This window comes from Petaurus breviceps, unplaced genomic scaffold (assembly GCF_028583685.1).
Source record: "Petaurus breviceps papuanus isolate PSGF00001 unplaced genomic scaffold, PetGlider_PUasm1.0 126, whole genome shotgun sequence".
NCBI classification, from domain to species: Eukaryota; Metazoa; Chordata; class Mammalia; order Diprotodontia; family Petauridae; genus Petaurus; species Petaurus breviceps.
Window position 1 is genome coordinate 34,787,818 of NW_027185655.1, and position 20,599 is coordinate 34,808,416.

Below are 20,599 nucleotides of genomic sequence, written 5' to 3' on the forward strand. Positions count from 1 at the left end.
CAAGCCCAGAAGTGACTTGGTTTCACTGTACCTTGGTTTTTCCCATGTATAAAATCTGAAATAATATTTTAAAATATCTCTTGAGATTCTGTGATTTCTTCAAAATAGAAATACTACCTTAGAAGTTGGTCATTTAAGGGAAGTGAATTAATATTTCAACCCAGAAAGGGCCATTTACTCTATCAGACAATGATATTCATTGAAACCCTGTAGTATAGCATTTACAAAATAAATATTACACTTACCACTGTGTGACCCTGGATACATCATTAAATCTCTTTCAGTCTCAGTTTCCTCATCTGCAAAATGGGAACAATAATAGCTTCTACTTCACAGGATTGCTCTGAGGAACAAATGATATATGTAAAATGCTTTGAAAATGTTAAGTTGCTATGTGTGTTAGCTATTGTAATTTAAATTATTATTGATATTATTTACTAGCATATTCTCCTTCTTCCTTTTCCTCTGATTTATTATTCTCTCATTTTACCACCACCAGTTTTGGAGGAGATCATCATCAAAGGGCTTAGTCTGAATTGTCAAAGAGCTAAAAATGACCCCATTGGAAGAAAATCATTTGAAGAATGTTTGAAGAGATATTAACAGTTGGGAAATTACTCTGACCAAACCCTCAGAGGTTCTGCCAGAACAGAATTATTCTCTTAACTGCATTGGCTTCAGATCCAAGCTCATCCTACCAACAGTGATAGTCAGAAAAAAAAATGTATGCCTAATATCTGTCACTCTCACTGCCCTGATATCTCTTGCTTTTAGAAGTAAAGTGCAGGCTAGAGTTGGGGACAGTGACTTAGTGAGGAGGGGTGGATTATATGAAGATGATATGGTCCCTGCCCTGATCAGCAAGAATAAAGTAATATCATACAGTGTATTCCAAAAGTCATAGGGCATTTTAAAGCTTTAGTTGCTTAAAACTGCACTTAACAACAGAGTAAATGGCATATTTTAGTATATTCTGAATCAAGCTAATTAATAATTAGGTTTGGCTGTCTTACAATTGAGAAGTCTAAACTTGCCAAAGAGAAAATTGCTTTTTTTTTCTTTTGTTCTTCTATGCTCCTATAGAAAACTTTAAATCTTTTCTCTTCAGATACATTAAAGAAAAGAGTAGAAGGACCCAAGTATTTTTATAAAAAGTTATCTTGAGTGCAGTTCAGCAAACATCAGTAAGTATTGGCTTTATGCAAGGCAAGATCATGGTGTTGTGCAGAGATAACTAGACTTGGAGTAAGGAAGACCTTAGTTCAAGACCTGCTTCTGACACCTACTGGCTATATGTCTATGGGCAAATCACTTAACTTTTCCATGGTCTCAAGCAACCATCTAATACTATAAATTACCACAAAAAAAAAGATCTTCAATCTACATGGGTGAAGGGGATTTCCACATTCAGAATTCCCCACCATGATACAATCACATTTCTGGATGAGGCATTATGGCAGGTACTGCAGATATAAAGACAATATCAATGCAGTCTCTGCCCTTAATGAGCTTACATTCTACTGTAAAAACCACAGGTCCAAGCAGAGAAGAATTTATTCTCCATGGCCATAATTAGGAAATTGTTAAACAAATTATGATCTATGAATATGACAGAATTCTATTGTGCTGTAAGAAATGTTGAATGGAATGGCTTCAGAGAAACCTGGGAAGATCTATTTCATAAATGATTCAGAGTGAGGTGAGCAAAGTCAAGAGAATAATTTACACAATGACACCAATATTGGAAAGCCTTAGTGACTATGATCAACACAATGACCAATAACAATTGCAGAGACTCATGATGAAACATGCTATACCATGCCCTTCCTGAAAGAGAGGTGACAAACTCAGAATACAGACTGAAGCCCATTTTTGGAAACGGGCAATGAGGGCATTTGTTTTGTTTGACCATACATGTTTGTAATAGGGGTTTTTCTTTTGTTTTCTCAATACAAGGAGAGAGGAGGTGGGAGGGATAGGATCCAGATATTTATTTGAAAATATAATTTGATTTTTAAAAAATAAAGAAAACCTATTCTCCAGAAATAATAGAGTTTGGGTGCTCATACAAAGAAGAAGAGAACTAACAGTGAAAGATTGGAAAGATAAGCAAAGCAGGAAGATCATATGTGGAGACATCATGTCTCACAATAGATAGAGATAGATGTAAACACACACAAACATACAGACTATATATACATATTCACTTATATGTATACACACATATACACATGTATATGTTATATATACGTATGTGTGCACATGTATAAAATCAGGATCAAAAACCACTTCTTTTATTTTATTTAACTTTTATTTTAGACTCAAGGGCCAGAACACAAATACAGAATAGAGAAAAGAATATATCATAAACTTAAATATTGGGGCTTAAATTCAAAGTAAGAAAGAAAAAAAGTATGATGTATACATAGCAGAAGAGAGGATTCAAAATATGTGACAATACATTTTCATTTCAAGAAAGATTGTATGACAAATAATACACATTGTGCTTAGAATTCTCCATCTTTTCTTTGCTTCCTTGTGAGTTTTCTTTTGTTCTCTTCTGTGCACTTTTTTATTTTGTTCTTTTTTTCCCCTCTCCCCAACCCCCCGAAGGCTACAATAAAGTTTAGATATGTTTCTCTATAGCTATAGATTAATACATACAAATGTACAAATATGTATATAGACATATACTTTCCCAAACATTATACTTCTGATCTTTGTTTTTATGTTTGTGCATATCTCATTTCCTATCCCTCCTGCCTCCTCTCCTTTTTCTACCCACTCTCTTGCCCTCCTATTTCTTGCCTACTCCCCTCCAAGGATTTGTCCCCTATTCCATAAATCTAAACACCTTTCTGTACCCCCTTTACCTATTCCCTCATTCTCTCCTCTAAAGATCCCTCCCTTGTCCTCTTCCCTCTCCATATCCCCCTACCATGTTATATCTTGTGAATTTAGAAGACTTTTACACTCTTGTAAATATATATGTATTGTCCCCTCTCAGACCCATTTCAGATGAAAGTAGTTTACGAGAACAACCAGCCCTCCTCCCCATCTAATTCCTCTGTATTGATTCTTCCTCTTGCACCCCCTTTGTACAAAATAATTACTCTTTTTAGCTGTTCCTAAATGGCTTTACTTTTTAAATTCATTTCATATTCAGGTTTACCCCAATCTTTCTTACAAGCAACCCAATTATTACTAAGAATCTTACACATAAATTTTACATTTTACATATATAAAAAATAAACAGTCTGTTCTCATGAATCCCATATGATCAGTCTTTGGTATGTACCTTATATTTCTCTTGGCTCTCATATGTTGAATCTTCTACTAAATTTAGGATTTTTTTAACAAAGTCTTGAAAGTCTGAGAGTTCATCAAATGTCTATATTTTTTCATTCAGGAAAATACTTAACTTTGCAGGGATGATATTTTTGGCCAGAGTCTGAGTTTTTTTTTTTATATATTGTGTTGTAAGAACTGTGGTCCTTTAATTTCTCCACTACTAGGTCTTCTGTGATTGTGGCACCATCATATTTAAATTGTTTTTATTCTTGTTGATTTTAATATTTTATCCTTGAACTTGAGGTTTCAGAATTTGACTATGATATTCCTCAGAGTTTTCCTCATAGGATCTCTTTTAAATGGTGATTGATGGATTTTTTTCTATTTCTACTTTCCTCCCTTTTTCTAATGTTTCAGGACAGTTTTCTTTAATTATCTCTTATATTATTGTATTAAGATTCTTTTTTGGATCATAACTTTCAGTTAGTCCAATTATTTTTATATTTTCCTTTTTTGATCTTTCTCCAGATCTGTTGTTTTTCTTATAAAATGTTTCAATTTCTCTTCTATTTTCTCATTATTCATATTTTATTTAATTATTTCTTAATCTCTTATAATTTCTCCCCTTTGCCCAATTCTGGTTTTCAAGGTGTCATTTTCTTCCTTAAGATAAGGCATGTCCTTTTTTTTAATTGGTTGACTTTCCTTTCATAACCTTCTTGTTTTTCTTGGATTATTTTCTTTTTTGCTTTTTTCAGTTTTTCGTCCATCTCCATCATTTAATTTTTAAAATCTTTTTTTAAGATCTTCTGTGAATTCTTTTTGGGCAGATGACCATTTGATGTTACTCTCTGGGGGTTTCTTTACTTCAATATCCTCCTCTGAAGATGAACCCTGGGCATCTCTATTCCCATAATAATAGCCTTCTATGGTTGGATTCTTCCTCTTTTGCCTGTGCATTTTTTTTTTAGTAATAGCTTAATTTTTGTATCACCTTTAGCCCTGGGGTATGGATGTAACATATGGTTGAATTTTATTTCTACAGAAAATTATATAAAAACAGAAATTATTTGAAGCCATATTGATAGCTGTCAGAGACAAAATCTGCTTGTATAGAATAATGGGAAAGGTTGGCAAATCAGCATACCTATGAAGTCCTCTTCGGTTATATCAAAAGGGACTGCCAGGCCAGTTGTCATTCACAAAGACTAGGCCTCGGCCCAGGCTCAGTATAATAGGACTTTTATTATTGATATCCTGGGCTAAAATCTTCAAACTAACACTTTTCTCAAATCTATTAGCAATAAGAAACTAAAAATATTCTTCTTGTCATTTCCTTGTATAAAGAATAAAGTATATGATTATGAGAAGGAAGGGGGGAATTGAAATATGGGAATGAGAGGATATGGTCAAGGGGTGGGAGTTAATGAACCCCAAAATGCTAACCAATTGGATTCAAGGTACAAAATTTGAATCTGGATGAATTATAAAAAGGCCTATGTAATTAGCTTAAATTTGTCCTTGAGCTTTTCACTAGGGGTAAAAGGTCAAGTTACCCATCTGAAATGACATGAAATAATTTTTTTTTCTAAATTAATTCATAGCCAGGTAAAATTCTTGGGTATTTTTGACATGGGGGATCATGCCTCTTGCCCCATAACTTCAGTTCTCCCTCTAGCCCAGAAACAAAGCCAAACCTCCAGCCTCCTGTAAGTACCCACAGCCAGTGGCATCCCATCCCACCCCACTGCTTCTGCACTCACCTGGCATGTTCTGGTTCCTTCTCCTCCCCCGACACTCTTTGCAGCCCAGCTGGGTCTGGTGTTCCTGGTCAAGAGAAGCAAAGTGCATTCATTTGTTCAATCATAGAACACAAAAAGGTCAAAAGTTCCCCACCCCTGGATCACAATTGAATCTACCCCAGAGTTACAACAAGTTTAAGCACAGCACTTAATACCCAAATGGAGGTCTTTTCTTCATCTTGACACAAGGCAAGTTCTCAGCAATCTTTGTTCCTGGGGAGACAAAGCTTAGCAAGGCCACAAGATACATTGCCAGTCTCTTCATTAATTCATCCTCTGTCTGCAGAACAGTCCCAGGACCCCTGGAAACATTAGCAAAACCCCCTTCCAAGATTTCTGTAAACATACAACAAGAAAATCCTTCTTCAGGGCTTCAGAACCAACAGCAATGTTCCAAAACTTCTGCAACAACAGCACTGTCCTTCACCAGTGGACAGTATTCACTCTCTGTCTGCAGAACAGTCTCAGTAGCTCTGAACCGACAGAAAGGTTCCCAGACCCCTGCAACAACAGCACTGTCCGTCACCAGTGGACAGTATTCACTCTCTGTCTGCAGAACAGTCTCAGGAGTTCTTAACCAACAGCTAGGTTCCAGAACTTCTGCAACAACAGGACTGTCTTTCACCAGTGGACAGATCTGGCAAAACAACATCAAAACAGACAGACAAAGTACCAGCAAAACAGCCATGTCTCCTCAGTCCTTGGAACCTCTGGGTGGCAGCTCTCAAAAGGCCTGGGCAATTCAAAGTGGCCCTCAGCAATCCTCTCAGTCTCTCTCTGCCTACAAAGGTGCTGCTTCCAAAAAGTTCTTCTGCCTCTCTCCTGTGTCTCTCCAAAACTACATCACCAGCTCCTCCCAGTTCAGCACTCTCTTTTCACATCAACAAGTCCATCCCACAAGTGGGATCAACAAGCTCTGGGTTTTAACACAATCAAACGAAAAAACAAGCCGATAGGGGGGGGGGGGGGGGGATCTTTAAATGCCATCACTATTACAGGCTCAGATGCCCAAGGCCCTGGTGGCTGGGGTCAAGGCAGCCTCTCAAATCAACTAACCCCAGGGCTTGCCGCTTGTTGTTAAAGTGGCCCCTAGTCTGGGGGTATTTACTCTTCACAGGGACCAAACCTCATCCTACAATTTTTCTTCTGATCTCAGATTGTCCCAGGAAGACCAGGATTTTGCCCTGTTCTTATTTATCTCGACCCATGCTTTGCTGTGAGGGGCTATTTTAACTCTTTTGTTGCGGGAAATCTTGAGAGACTGGAATTTTCTGACCTCCTCCACCATCTTCCCAGAATCTTCTGACTTCTCTCCTTTTAGACACCCTGTTTTCCTGAGCTAAGGCCCAGCAAACAAGCTGTGCCTTGAGTTTGGCATAACAGTAATCCTTTGGGCTTCTCATATATTTTGCTGCAACTAAATCACAGAAAGGAGGGTCCCTGAGTTCAGGCAACAGGTCCAGTCATGAAGCCCTGCTATGAATGGACTTTTTGTCACTAGACAACCTTGCCTCACTGTTGCTGTTAAGCCTCCCCACTGTTGCTACACTACACTTGTGATTCTTTATCTAGGCACAATACATAAATCAAGGTTTAGCCCCACTGCCTCAGATCTCCTACTAAAGGAGGCCTTGCCATGTGTCTAATTTCTCTCGCACAATAGAATAAAGAAATTTTTTTGCTTCCTGTGTGAGCTCTTTAGTATTTTGGGAGTTAACTGTGGGTGTGAAACTTCTATGGTCATTTGTTACCAGAGTAAAGAATACACGCATGCACACACATATGTATGTGTATATATGTACATATATGTGTGCATACATTTTTTTTACCATAATCTCTTCTATAGAGAGGTAGGCATAGAGTCCAATATGAAATTCTTAGTTAGAATCTCTCTTTTGCAATGCATATAAAATATATTAATTTCAAACAAAGAGAAAAATTACTCTTACCCTTAAAAAAGATTTCAGTAAGCTATAAGGAGGGAAAAAAAGGATGAGGGAATTGGAGGCGTGGACAGTGGAACAATTTGATAAATGAGGTGTTCAATTTAATTCTAAAAATATTAAGCATCTTCTGTGTTCAAGACATTGTTCTAGGCACTGAGAACACAAGAAAAAGTACACTCTCTCCCCTCTATTGTCCCGATTCGCCAACTCAAGAGATTCACAGTTACAAAGCAGCAACATTGGCATCAAGATCACACTAATCTCAGTCAAGAGTAGAGCGCTTATTCCATTACTAGGCAAGAGTGCCACTGTGGAGAAGAAAGTCCTCAAATATATCAAAATATTTATAACAGTACTTTTTGTGATAGCAAAGAATTGGAAAAAAGTAAATGCCCATAGGGTGAGGAATGGCTAAACAAATTGGAGTGCATGAGTCTACTGACGTAAGAAATGATAAATGTGATAAATACGAAGAAGTATGCAAAGCTCTATATGAATTGATATAAAGTAAAGAAAGCAGAACCAAAAAATCAATATGCACAGTGACTATAAGAATGTAAACAGAAAGAACAACCGTACAAAAAAAATCAAAATGAGGGATGAAAAATTATAAAGAACAAGCACAGAGAGAAAAGATATGAGATGATACCACACCCCTCTCCCTGGCAGTGGTAAGAAGTCCACAAATGTTGTACATTGAACCTATTTTCAGATGTTTTTGATGTATCAATCAATTTTGCTGGTTGTTTTCTTCTTTCACTTTTGTTTGTCTTTAAAATACACTATTTGTTATAGGGAATGGTTTCCTGAGAAAGGAGGGGTATTGGGGAAAACAATGAGAATATTAAATATCAATAAAAACCTATTATCATCAATAAAATACATTTAACATATGATAAAATATATTTTATGATAGTGTATTATTATAAAATATATTATTATTATCAAAAAATGACTGAACAAGTTGTGGTATGTAATTGTGATGGAATACTATTGTGCTATTGTGATGAGCTCAATGGTCTTAGAAAGATATGGACAGACTTACATGAAATAATGAAAAACAAAATGAGCAGAACCAAGAGAATGTTGTATTCAGTAACAGCAATGTTGTTTTATTGAATAAGTCATTTTTACTATTATAAATGCATAAATCAAAGACAGTACAGAAGATCTCATTTAGGAAGGATCAAGGATTTAGATCTGGAAGGGTCTTAAAAGTCAAATGACCAAGTGCCCAAATTATAAATCAAGGAAGCTGATATCAGGTGACTTGCATGAGGTCAACAAAGCCAAGATTCGAACTTAAGTCCTTTGACTCAAATCAGAATTCTTGTCAATGTCCTACATAACAGTGTAGAAACACAAATATACTTAATTCAGTACATGACCAACATAGAAGTTATTTCATTTATGCATATGTGTTGTAAGTTTGGGGTTTTTTGTTTGTTTCTCTTTTTTCAACTAGAGGGGGAAGGTAGAAGGGAGAGAAAATTTTTTTTTGTTAAAAAATAAAACAAATTTTAAAATATCTTGATTTTCAGCACTACTCAGGAGGATCTGGTAACGTCTTCATGTGGGGCAGCTAGGTAGCACAGTAGATTAAGTGCTGAGTCTGGAGTCAGGAAGATTTGAGTTCAAATCCAGCCACTTACAAGCTGTGTGACCCTGGGTAAGTCACTTTAACCTGTTTGCCTCAGTTTCTTCATCTGTCAAGTTACTTGAAGAAGGAAATGGCAAACCATTCCAGTATTTTTACCTAGAAAACCCCAAATGGGGTCACAAAGAGTCAGAAAAAAATAAACAACAAAACCTCTTCATGAGTTTGCCAAATGCTAACTTTGCATGGATCTTAGGGCAGAGATGATATGATGATTTTATGGAATTATTGATTTTGATATAATTTTATCTCCTACATCCACCACCATTTAGAAAACTGAGGAGGATACCATAGTCAATAATATCAGATTCTGCAGAGTTCAAGAAGGATGAAGACAGAGAATTGGCCATAGGACATAGGCATTAAGAAATCAGACAGAAAAAAAAACTTATTGATACATGTTTTTAATTCAGAGAAGAAAATAGAAGGAAGGCCAGAAAGAAACACAAACAAGCAAGACAAGCTCAAAACTACAGATTGAATATATGATATACATAAGGAAATAAACTATACATAGAAGAGACCTGCAATTTCATGTATAACCTTCATTTTCTGCTCTACTACATACATAGAAATACTCATTTCATTAAGTGTTTGTTAAGTTCAGCAATTTTAAAATAATAATAGAGATCATACCAGTAACCTTGGAAATAGGAGTTTCCTTGCCTTTACCTCTTGGAATCACTGGTGCCCTTCAAATCTCTCCTATAGAAGAGTTTTCCTGATTTCTCTCCACTCCTCTCTTTCTTCCCCTTAAGCCTCAAAATTACTTTGGGGCCATTTTGTATGTATTCTATTTTTGCTTATCTGTATATAAGTTGTATCCCCATGGTACAATAAAAGCTTCTTGAGGGCAAGGATGGCTTCCTTTTCCTCAGTGTGTTTGTCATGTATAGCCCAGTGCTTTGCATAAGTGCAAATTGAATTGTACTGAACTGAACTGAATTTAATTTAATTGCAAAATACCCCCTCACCTGAGTCATGCCCTTCAAAATAATAGCAATTCATTCTTACTTAGACAAAAACATTTTAACTATATCATATCACTTAATTTTCACAATAACCCTGAAGTCTTCTTTATTTCCAATCTCAGACAGAGCTGAGCATTGAGCATATTTGAATTAATTAGGGCTCCATGGAGACAGGCTGGTGGTAGGGGAGTATCCCCAACTGTTCCCATAAGACTTTGTTCCCTTTCCTTTGATTCATCTATAATGGTTGCTACTCACTCAAAATCTCTGGTCCTGTCTAAAATAATGGAGCTAAGTGAGGTATTCCTGGATCTTGGGGTGAAAGGCTGATAGAGAGAGTGGTTGAAAGAATTGGTTTGAAGAAAAGGCTAGGAAGTACATGAGGGCTACTCCATTCAAGCATTTGCAGGGCTGGCAAATGGAAGTAGGTTTAGATTTGTCCTGTTCAGCCCCAGAGGGAAATTGGTCAATTTAGACATGAAGACTTGGGACTGCCGAAATTGGAATGCGCTGACTCAGGTAGGTGGTGAGTACTGATTGGACTAAGTGGCCATGGAGGTCTTTTCCATTTCCCATATTATCACTCAGTGATTCTGTGACACATTTTCATATAATCAAAGGCCAGTTGGCCTCAAGCTTTAGTTGGAAAAAGGGGGAGAGGAAGTAGAATAAATGCTAAGGGACAATATCTCTTTTTTTTTTTTTTTGCCCTTTCCATCATTAATGGCTTCTTCTAGAAAGTCCCTTAGGAGACTATACTTTATCAAAGCAAAACAGTGCTTCAGAGTTAGCTGTTTTCTCATGCCCTCTGAAAGTAACCTTTCTACCTTTGTGGAGGAAGTGGGAGAATACCACACTGGTAATCTGCCATTATTGTTCTTAGCCCTGAGGGTACTTGAGAAATTCCTCACTGACTTGAGGTTCCTCAATCTCCTTCCTAGACCTAGGTGGGTGGGCAAACCACAATGGGGCTCACTACCTTTCTGGCTGCCAAGATTAAGGCTAGCATGGGCTTACCTATGGCTTAAAATTTGGGCTCCCTGTTTTTTCTCTCCCTGCCTTTCTTTCTCTCTCTTTCCTTCATTCTCTTTTTGTCATGATCCAAACTTAATTTTTGCTTATTTGTTTGTTTGCTTCTGACATATAGTTCTCTAAGATCAGGCAGTCAAGGAATCTTTGAGTCACAGTAATTTAATTCAGCTTTACATCTTATCCAAATCATACTCTTTTTCTTTTTAACCTTAGCACTACTGGTCCATTGCCACACCCACTATTACATTATTTCAAAGCTCCACTGAAATCCACTCTCCAGCCATACTCTTGACACACTCAGGAAAGTGACCCAAGGATTTCATATGCATCAAGGCTCCTTAGCCCTCTTTCCTTTGATGTAACACTCCCCTACAGGACTGACTGTACATGGAATGATGAAACAATTTAAAGATGCTGGACTGGGTTTGTGAGTGGACAGGTTTCAGGCAAATGTTTAAGACAGCGGGAAGAAAGCATTGGGTTCTCTTGAAAGCCCTGCTACTGACTAGTTGTGTGATGTTGCCCAAGTGTCTAGGTCTCCTTGTGCTATGATAGGCAAAATTAACTGATAAAGTGGGAAAAGGCCTGAAAGGAACGTGATTAAATAGTCTTGAAGGCCTACTCCCTCCAAAGCTTTCACAGTTCCTAATTCTATTGAATTATGAATTGTGGTACAGATGATGAATAAGGCATATTAAACAGGGACTCTGGGACTCAGTTTCACAACCCCCTTACTTTGGCAACTCAGATTCCCTAGCCTTTCTTATTAAGGCTACTACTTCATTCCTCAGGGTCCTTGGGGTAATCCTAGAATTCCAGTTCTATCACTCACAATTCTAATTCCAGTTCTTTCACTTGGGGCAGTTAGGTGGCACAGTGGATAGAGGGCTCAGCCTGGAGTTAAGAGGACTCAAATCTGGCCTCACATTTACTTTAGTAGCTGTGTGATCCTGGGCAAGTCATTCAAACCCATTTGCCCCAGTTTCTCATCAGTCAAACGAACTGGAGAAGGAATGGCAAACCACACCATATTTTTGTGAAGAAAACCCCAAAGGAGTCATAAAGATTCAGACATGACCAAAACAACTCAAGAGCAACAATCCTGTCACTCCCTAGCCCCAGTCTGGTGCGTCCCTCCTAATTTCAATCTAGTAGACAATGTCCACCTGATACCAGTTAACCAGTTAACATCAATTTGCTTTTGTACCAGGAATATTTACTGAGAAAGGATATCAAACAAGGACTGTAGTCAACAACATCCCTTCTCATCAGGAGTTTACTCTTCCCCTTCTCCTCTCACTCAGTCCCTGGGAAGAATGGACTCAGACTTAACGCTGCAATCCAGGGTTGGGGGAGAAAGTGCATCTTGTTCTTCAGTGTCCTTTTCTCTCACCCCGAGCTCACTTCTAGATCAGGCACAGCTGATGAATGATGGTTTCCCTTGTTCATTTAGACCGGCTCCTCTCCTGGCTACAGCAAACAGGTCACTTGGCTGCTTTATTATTTCCTCATTAGACTGTTACTGCTGCTGCCTTCAATTCCTGAGGGGACCTTTGATGGGTCCTTTGACCTTCTGAAGTTCCCAAGTTCATAACTTGGTCTATTTCATCTCCAAGACTCAACCACATAAGATCAGGAAAGAATAAAAATAAAGTGACAAAAGAAATTCTCCATGTGTTCCTTATCACTTGGCTGCTGGGAGAGAGGGTTCCCCAGGGTTCTCCCCAAGCTTCCCACGTGGAGGTCCACAGCCTATCACCCCTCACTTGCCACCAGGGAATATAGAGGGAGAGATGTCCCGGGCTGTCTGAACCTTTTGTATGCATACTCTCCACCTCAGCAACGAATTCAAAGGCTTTTCCTTATCATGCAATAAACCAAAAGGAAAAATGGCAGAGGATACCTCTGTATACTTTGGTGTGAGGAGGAGAAAAAAAGCACTGTCATACATTCCTGGAAATGATCTCAACAAGACCACATCTCATGTGCTCTGAGGACTTCCCCCTTATTGTTGGGTTCCACCATCCCTCCCCATTAGATCAAAATAAACAAAAAGTGGGACTGCTAGATGGCGCAGTGAATAGAGCATTGGCCCTGGAGTCAGGAGGACCTGAGTTCAAATCCTGCCTCAGATACTCAACACTTACTAGCTGTGTGACCTTGGGCAAGTTACTTAACCTCAATTGCCCTGCCCTCCCCCCTCCAAAAAGCAAATAAATAAAGAAACAAAAAGTCCTAGGATTTTAGAATTTATCTCTCTACACCTGAAAAGAATATTAGCAATTATCTAATCTAGTGTCACCCTCTTCCAGATGAGGAAACTGAGGAAATGACTTGCCCAAAGTCACATAATCATGTCATGTGATACCGCTTTACTACTTTTTCATCATATCATATTTGAAAGTGAATTAAATGGTCTCAAAGTCCCTGCTTCCCCCAAAGCTTTTACAGTCTATTATTCTATGATGAAACTGTAGCTTAGTATAGCTTAAATTTAGTATAGAAACATTGAATAACTACAAAGTATTACTGTTATTTTCATGCTATCTATGTATGTCAAAACATTGATTTTTATTGAAGGCAGGACTTAATATTTTTCCAGCTTTTGAAATGGATTGCTGACTGTTTTACTTCAGAACCCATTCCCAGAGTTACTTGCAACACGAGTATGGGAATGATTCAGGTTCCCTTCTTGTAGACTTCTTATTAAAATGGAGGCAGCTATAATAGTTTATTTTGTACTTTTGTATTGCCTGGAGGCATGCTGACCACTACTTATTTAGTCCTATGATCTTTTTTATTTCCCGAGCATATGGTCAGGGCCTAGTCATTGCCCAGAATAGCAGAATAAAGCTCTACTAGGCTTAGGCCCATTTTATGAATTGCTTGGCCTTGGGGAAAAGTCAGTGTTATGTACAGGAGAGGGCTGATACACATTAGACATCCCTGTGGGCAAGGACAGCACATGTTTTCTGAGTATCTTAGTAACATCATGCTGCTACCTCTCTTTGTAAGTTCACAGGACTCTCCACTTACAGGAATCCAAGACATGGGGCAGAAATTTTAAAAGGAGAAGAGAAGACAAAAGTAAAAATCTCAAGAGGCTGGGTTCACAGTTACAAAGGTTGCTAAATACAGTAGAATTTAAAAGCTGCAAAGAATTAGGGAAATACGCGTCACGAGGAAGATTGTGTTTAATTTATCCTGCTTCTGTTTTTTATTTTCCATTTTTCTTGTCCCTCTTTTTTCTAATAATATCTGATTAAAAGTCTTTGCTTTCTTACATAAGATCTTGTCTAACCCAGTGGATATTCCCCACTTAAATTTCAATGCATAGGGTTCTTTCAAGGCATGTCACAGCCATGAGTTAAACTTTTTCGTAATCAAGAATTATTATTTAGCCAAAATATTAAGTTTTCTGAGTTTCTAATTTGGATTTAAAAGACTTTGTACATAATGTAATAGATTGTACAAATCATGTAATGGATTTAGCAAATCTCTGGCATGAATGTATTCCAGGCTCATAATAAAGCTTGTGCTTCCAGTATTCCAACATGCTCTAACTACTGACCTAGCTGTTGAGTTGCAGTAGAAATTAGTCATGGTGATTGAAGAATACTCAAGGATAGCCCAGGAGTAGGTGCTGCAGTGGTGATAGAAACTTTGAGATGGAGAGAGTGTAATGGAAGTGCATCACCCCTTCTGAGGGTGCTTCCCCGACCTGCACTTTCACTCATGGATTGGGATTCCATGATTCCAGAGGGATGATTGCTACTTATTGTCAGAGTTATAGTGGTAACCTTGAGGGACTGGATTTCTAGTACTATCACTTTATAAGCCAGTGAACTCAATAAGTTTTTAGGAAAGATAGTATAATAAAATCAACTGGGACAAAACATCACCCTCAAACCCTAGAATAATATAATAATCAATCCTGGAATACAATTTCCCAATGCTTGCAGAGTGAATTCAAACTTAAACCCAATCATAATGAGAAAGACATTCATGATAAATGTGGCAAAGGGGGTAAAACTCACAATTCCTAGTGTGTTATTATCTGAAAGTCCATTCCTGAGTCCATAGCTGGCATCCTTCTCTGAGTAAGCAATCACCTTTCTTGGAGGTCTTTTGTCCCTTAAAAATGCTAATTTTCTGTCTCCATCTAAATCTAAGTTTATTCATTTTTGTCCTTGGTATGTATCTCTTTATAACTGGCTGGATGTGTATCTCCCACAAGTCCATTCTCCCTGACCCAAGACAGAAGCATTGTCTGCTACCAGCTCAGTATCTCTCTTATGAAATGATCATATTCAGTCTTCTGGCTCTCTTCTTGAAGAAAGCACTTTTAATTTGTAGATTTGAGGCTTTTGTGTGAACAATAATAGTAATAGTGTTTTATATATGTTATCTTATTTGGGAGGTGGGTATTATTTTTATCCCCATTTTATAGATGGGAAAACTGAGTACCCAGAAAGGCTTAGTGATTTGCCCAAGATTGCATAGCTAATTAAAGGCTAAGCAAGAATTAAAAACATTAATAATTCCCCTAGGTTCCTGAATTGAGCCTTTTGCCCCTACTCTAGGACCATCATTGTCTAGTAAGCTCATGGGAGTTGTAAAGACCAAGATTAAGAAAAAGTGATTGGTCTTATCTAAACACTTTCCTGGAGTGATCGATCATGATGGGCAAAACATGTACATTCCTATTTTGCCTAAGTTTCTGCCTCTACATTCTAGCCTCCATTTCTAACACTATACCACATACCACTATACCATGAAACAGCTAGTAATCATGGCATGCTAGCTCCTGGATCCTTGAAAATTATCCATTTTCAAGAACTACTAAGAAAAATTTAATTTTTCCTTAAGGTTTATTCTACAAGTAAACCCACAAAGGAGAATCAAGACTTCCATAATTCATCCATATTGGCATGAGAATAAGGGTCAATAATAAAGAATTGACTATTGATGAACAAAGTTATCAATCATAAAGAAAAAATACCCCATTCTTGAATTTTCTCCAGAATGTCTATGAAATACTAAAATGTCTCCAACATAACAAAGTATGAAAAACAGAAGGAAAATGCATCAATGTGGTACTATTCCTACTTAGAATAAAATAAATTTTAGAGCCTGAGGAACCTTTAAATGTATAGTCTAAATGCGTCATTTTAGTCTTGAGGAAAATGAAGCTCTCACAGAATATGTTGCTCTGAGACACACTTCTAGTTAAGTGACAGAGGCAGGGTTTTAGCCCATCCTGTGTTCTTTCCACTATACTGCACTTCCTCCCAGCCTCTTCTTCCTCTTCTTCCTTGTTCCCCTCCTCCTTCCTTTCTACTAATCCAGTGATAAAGGTGAAAATAATTTACTTGATATAAATATATTCAAATAAGAGTATTAGACTTTCTTCCCTGGGAATATTTACTCTAATGAAGACAGAATTTTTGGAGATCAACCAAGCCGTTGCGTCGTACCAAAGATACCGAAGACCAAGAGAGCTGGAGAAAGGGCGGCTCTAGTCAAAAGATTCCCACCATCTGGTAAATGTGCTATTCCGTCACGGTGATTTAAGAAATCAAGAATGTCCTTAAAATCTGCTTAGGAAATTTTTCCTCTCAGATCCACCTAGCAACAGACATTTATGACAGTCTTTCAGTGCCATGTCAATACAACAAAAACACTCACATCTCCAGGTGAGAGACAGACAATTCACTTCAGCACCAGAGACTGAAATCACTGGAGGTTTAGATCAGAGGAAAATCATATGCACATCTTCTGTGGAATCTCAAAGCTAGAACAAGTGGCCTTCCCATCCTTCTACTTTTCATTTATACTTGCTCAGTGGGAGATAGGGGTGAATGGACTTAACGTTAGAGGACCTTCAAGGCATGGAAAGCAATCTCTGTCAGGACAGAGGAAAAGGATCTCATCAGATTTCAGTCTTGCTGTAAAAATCAAGAGTCCAAGCATACACAAGGATTAAGTGAACTAAGAGGGCTGTAATTTTAAGCTCTCTGAATGTTTTTCCAAATACTGTAAACTGCTCCAGGTGAAGTCCCCCCTTGCTTTTTATTAACCCCAGAGAGACCACAGAAGCTGCTCAGCCTTCCAGGGTTCCCCTAAAAGCTAACCAGGGAGCCTCCTAGGTTCTATCTTGCAACTGGAACAGACCTTCCAGGGTCTCTCCCCATAGATATAGGTATAGATTCTCTTTTGCCAGCATAGCTGAATTTCTCAGAATTGACCAGGTCCCTACAGGAAAGTCTTGGATGGATTTGCCAAACACACAGAGCAGCTGCAAACGTAACACAATAATGTGACAGTATTTTTAACTACAAGTTCCCCAAGTCCCTAGGAAATGTTACCATGTCCATCTTCAACCTACCTGTAAAAACAGGTATAAACCCACAGACACAATCACAACAATGAAAGAGAATATGAGGAAGGGAGCTTATTGAAATGTCACTAATACAGCACAATAATAATCATTGCTAATGGCTGATAGGCTTAGAGCTCTTTCATAGAAGCGTCATTCTTTCCAGTCTGACCCACTACCAGAAATTCCATGTATCCAGCAGGTGAAAACCCCAAAGAACTGCCAGGGCTATTTGGGAAGTAGCATATTCATTCAAAAAACTGGATGGAAGATCAAGGCATTCTAAAAGCCAAGGCTATGTATGATAATTCATCTGCCTACAATCAGTACATAAAGAAAAGTCATTATATAAACATATACCTTGAAAAACTGATCAAGCAATCAATAATCATTAAATAACAACTATGTGACAAGTACTATGTTAGATACTGGGAATATAAAGATAATAAAACAACTCTACTAATAAGGAGCTTATATCTGAATTGAGTAGACAACATATACATATTTATATATATAATATAAGTTTCAATACAAGATAGGGAAGGAGAGCACTAGCAGGTGGGGGGGTTGAAAGGTTTCATATAAAAAGGTTGTGCTTACATTGAGTCATCATTGAAGTGAGAGATTCAGAGAGGGAAATGAGGAAAGCATATTTCAGACATGTGGGGTGGATAATGGGGAGGGACAATTAATGCCAAGGTACAGAGATGAAAGATGGAAGATCATGTGAGAAGCAGAGAGAGAAGCCTTCTACTGATAAATTAAATTAAAATTGATTGTTCTTCACTTGATATAATTTTTGTAAATTCCCTTAAATTATACCTTCTGTTGTAAATTGAAAGTGTTTCTTTATAGATTGGTACTTAAAGTGGGTAGGAAAGAAATCTACATGAAAATATTAAGAGCCACTGCAGGTTGGATACTAATCAGAAATGAAGGTTTAAAAGTAAGGTAAAGGGGCAGCCAGGTGGCACAGTGATGACTGGGATGTCGGGATGACCTGGGATCGAATCTGGGCTCTGATACTTAGCACCACACCCAGAAATAACTGGGAGAGTAACCTTGAGCAAGTTACTTAACCCCAATTGCTTTAAAAAAAAAAAAGTAATGTAAAGGGATCTCTACACAGATCCAGATTCATCCCAGGGAATGTGTGTATATACATATATACATACATAAATACACATAAACACATATACACACACATACAGATACATGTATGCTTGTATATTACATACATATATATATATATATGAATTAAATAGTCCCAGACCCACAAAAGGGGAGGAGTCATGTCTTTTTCTCTCATTGGTTCTGCCCCATCCTAATAAAACTCAAAGGAATTCTCTGAAACAGAGTTTAGATATGACTCATAACTATGATTACCACCTCCAAAAAAATGTAAGTAACAGGGTCTTTTCTAGAAAAGGTTCTCAAAGCAAAATGTAGATATCAGATATGGGGCAGCTGTTTATTTCCTCCACTACAGAAAATGTTTAGGAAAGGTTCAGGTTATATATTAGCAAATACAGAAATATAAGTCAATTAACTATCACGTTTGTCATACTCAACACAAAAGGTAAAGGTCCTTTGTGCAACTTTGTTATTGTTGTTCATTTATTTTAGTCATGTCTGACTCTTGATCACTTCGTCTGTGGTTTTCCATTTCCTTCTCCAGCTCATTTGACAGATGAGGAAACTGAGGCAAATATGGTTAAGTGACTTGCCCAGGTCACACAGCTAGTAAGTATCTGAGGCTAGATTTGAACTCATGAAGATGAGTCTTCCTTACTCCAGGACCAGCACTGTATCCAGTGGGCCACCTAGCTGCCCTTTGTGTGACTAGTGAACAGATGTTTCACAAACACCTTGGCATAGCTGTTAAAGAGTTAAAGTCCATGCCTTCAGGCCAGCCGGGGCCTTTCCACCACAAGATGATTCTGGCCAAGGTCATCTCCTTCAGGATTACAGAAATCACCATCCACTGGGCAGATGGCACCTACCCCAGAACTACTGAACTCTCAAATTGGTGAGATGGCTTCCAAAGCAGGCAGGGGCCATTTCTCAGTATCTCACAGCCTCTGTTAGTGCTCTCATTCCTAGCTACCTTGTTATTTAACTGCCATATATTTATTTTGGTTTACCATTTTGTCGATCAGAGTTCTAAAGCCTTTGGAAGTTCTTTTTCCTCTAGAATGTCATTATTGTATAAATTGTTCCTAATTCTGCTCACTTGACTCTGCATCACCTCATAAACGTCTTCCTCTGAAGTTGCCTGTGATGGCCCAACATCATTTTGTTCCATTCATATCACACAATTTGGTTAGTCTCACACACATACACCCAATAGAAAGACATGCCCTAAGTTTCCAGTTTTGGGCTACCACAAAAAGAGTTGCTATAAATATTTTTGTATATGTAGATCTCTTTTCTTACTTCATTGGAGATATAGGCCTGGTAGTGATATAGCTGGGTCACAAGATATGCACAGTTTGCTAAGTTTCCAGGCCTAATTCCAAATTAATTTGCAGAATGGTTGGACCAATTCACAGTCCCACCATATTCCCACAGGCCCCTGCAACATCTGTCCTTTTCCTTCTTTTATCATGTTTGTCAATCTGATAAGTGTGAGATGGAATTTCAAAGGAGTTTTAATTTGCATTTCTCTATCAGTGATTCAGAAAGTTTTAGGCAGCAACATTTCCATGCCTTAATTGTCTGACCAGGGTCCAGGCTCCTGAGTCACAAAAGTCTGCTTGTCTAACTCTCAATGACCAATACTCTTTTGGGAAAAAAAAATAATCATAGTTACTTATAGGGAGTGGCTAAAAATTTTTCTGTCCTCCTAGCTAGATATATATCCTTCAGCAAAGTCCCCAAAAACATGTCCCACAAAAAGGGATCAGAGCACATGCTTTGCTTCATGGGTGGTTTCTCAGTTCAGAAAATCAAAGATTTTGCTTGAATAGCCCTATGAAGCAAATCAATGAGAACTTAGTATTTTCATTACAAACATTCAATGTACACACAACTCTTCAACATTTTGCTTAGAGTGGAAATCTCAATGTCCATTAAGTGAATGAATGTATCTGTTATTTAAAGTGAGGTGCACCTGTTATTTCTTTGGTTAGTTTTCAGAAAAAGTAGGAAAGTCAGTATCCTATGGGAGAAATGAGATTCAATTGACCTTTGATCCATGACTGAGACATACCAGTCAGACAAAGCAAGCTTATGTCTGTCCCTTTACAGAAGAGAAAAAGGATGTCCATCTAAATACTACCACCTGCTAGCTTCCACAATACTGCTCATAATTTCCATTTGCAATCTGCTTGCCTTAGGAAGAGGTCTTTACATTAAATACAAATAAACCAGGCTCGGTCCATGGGCCTGGTCAACACCTGTGTCTCCATTTTCATGCACTGTTTTATATCTCTGATGTGAAGACAAGCCTGTTCAGTGTTTGCACAAGTCCAAAGCTGGCCCTTACCTTTTGTAAGTCTCACTCAAAAACTAGTTTTTTT

General features: G+C 37.9%; 1 long non-coding RNA gene across 1 annotated transcript in view; it reads right to left on the reverse strand.

Annotated features, from left to right (window-relative positions):
- Nucleotides 1-249: 249 nt before the first annotated feature.
- Nucleotides 250-20,599, reverse strand: part of LOC138169902 (uncharacterized) — a 36,984-nt gene continuing 16,634 nt past the window's right edge. The window contains exons 2-3 of the long non-coding RNA XR_011170488.1: nt 5,055-5,118; nt 250-343 (exon numbers count right to left, since the gene is read on the reverse strand). This is a non-coding gene — a long non-coding RNA (uncharacterized lncRNA). The remainder of the gene's footprint in view (nt 344-5,054; nt 5,119-20,599) is intronic.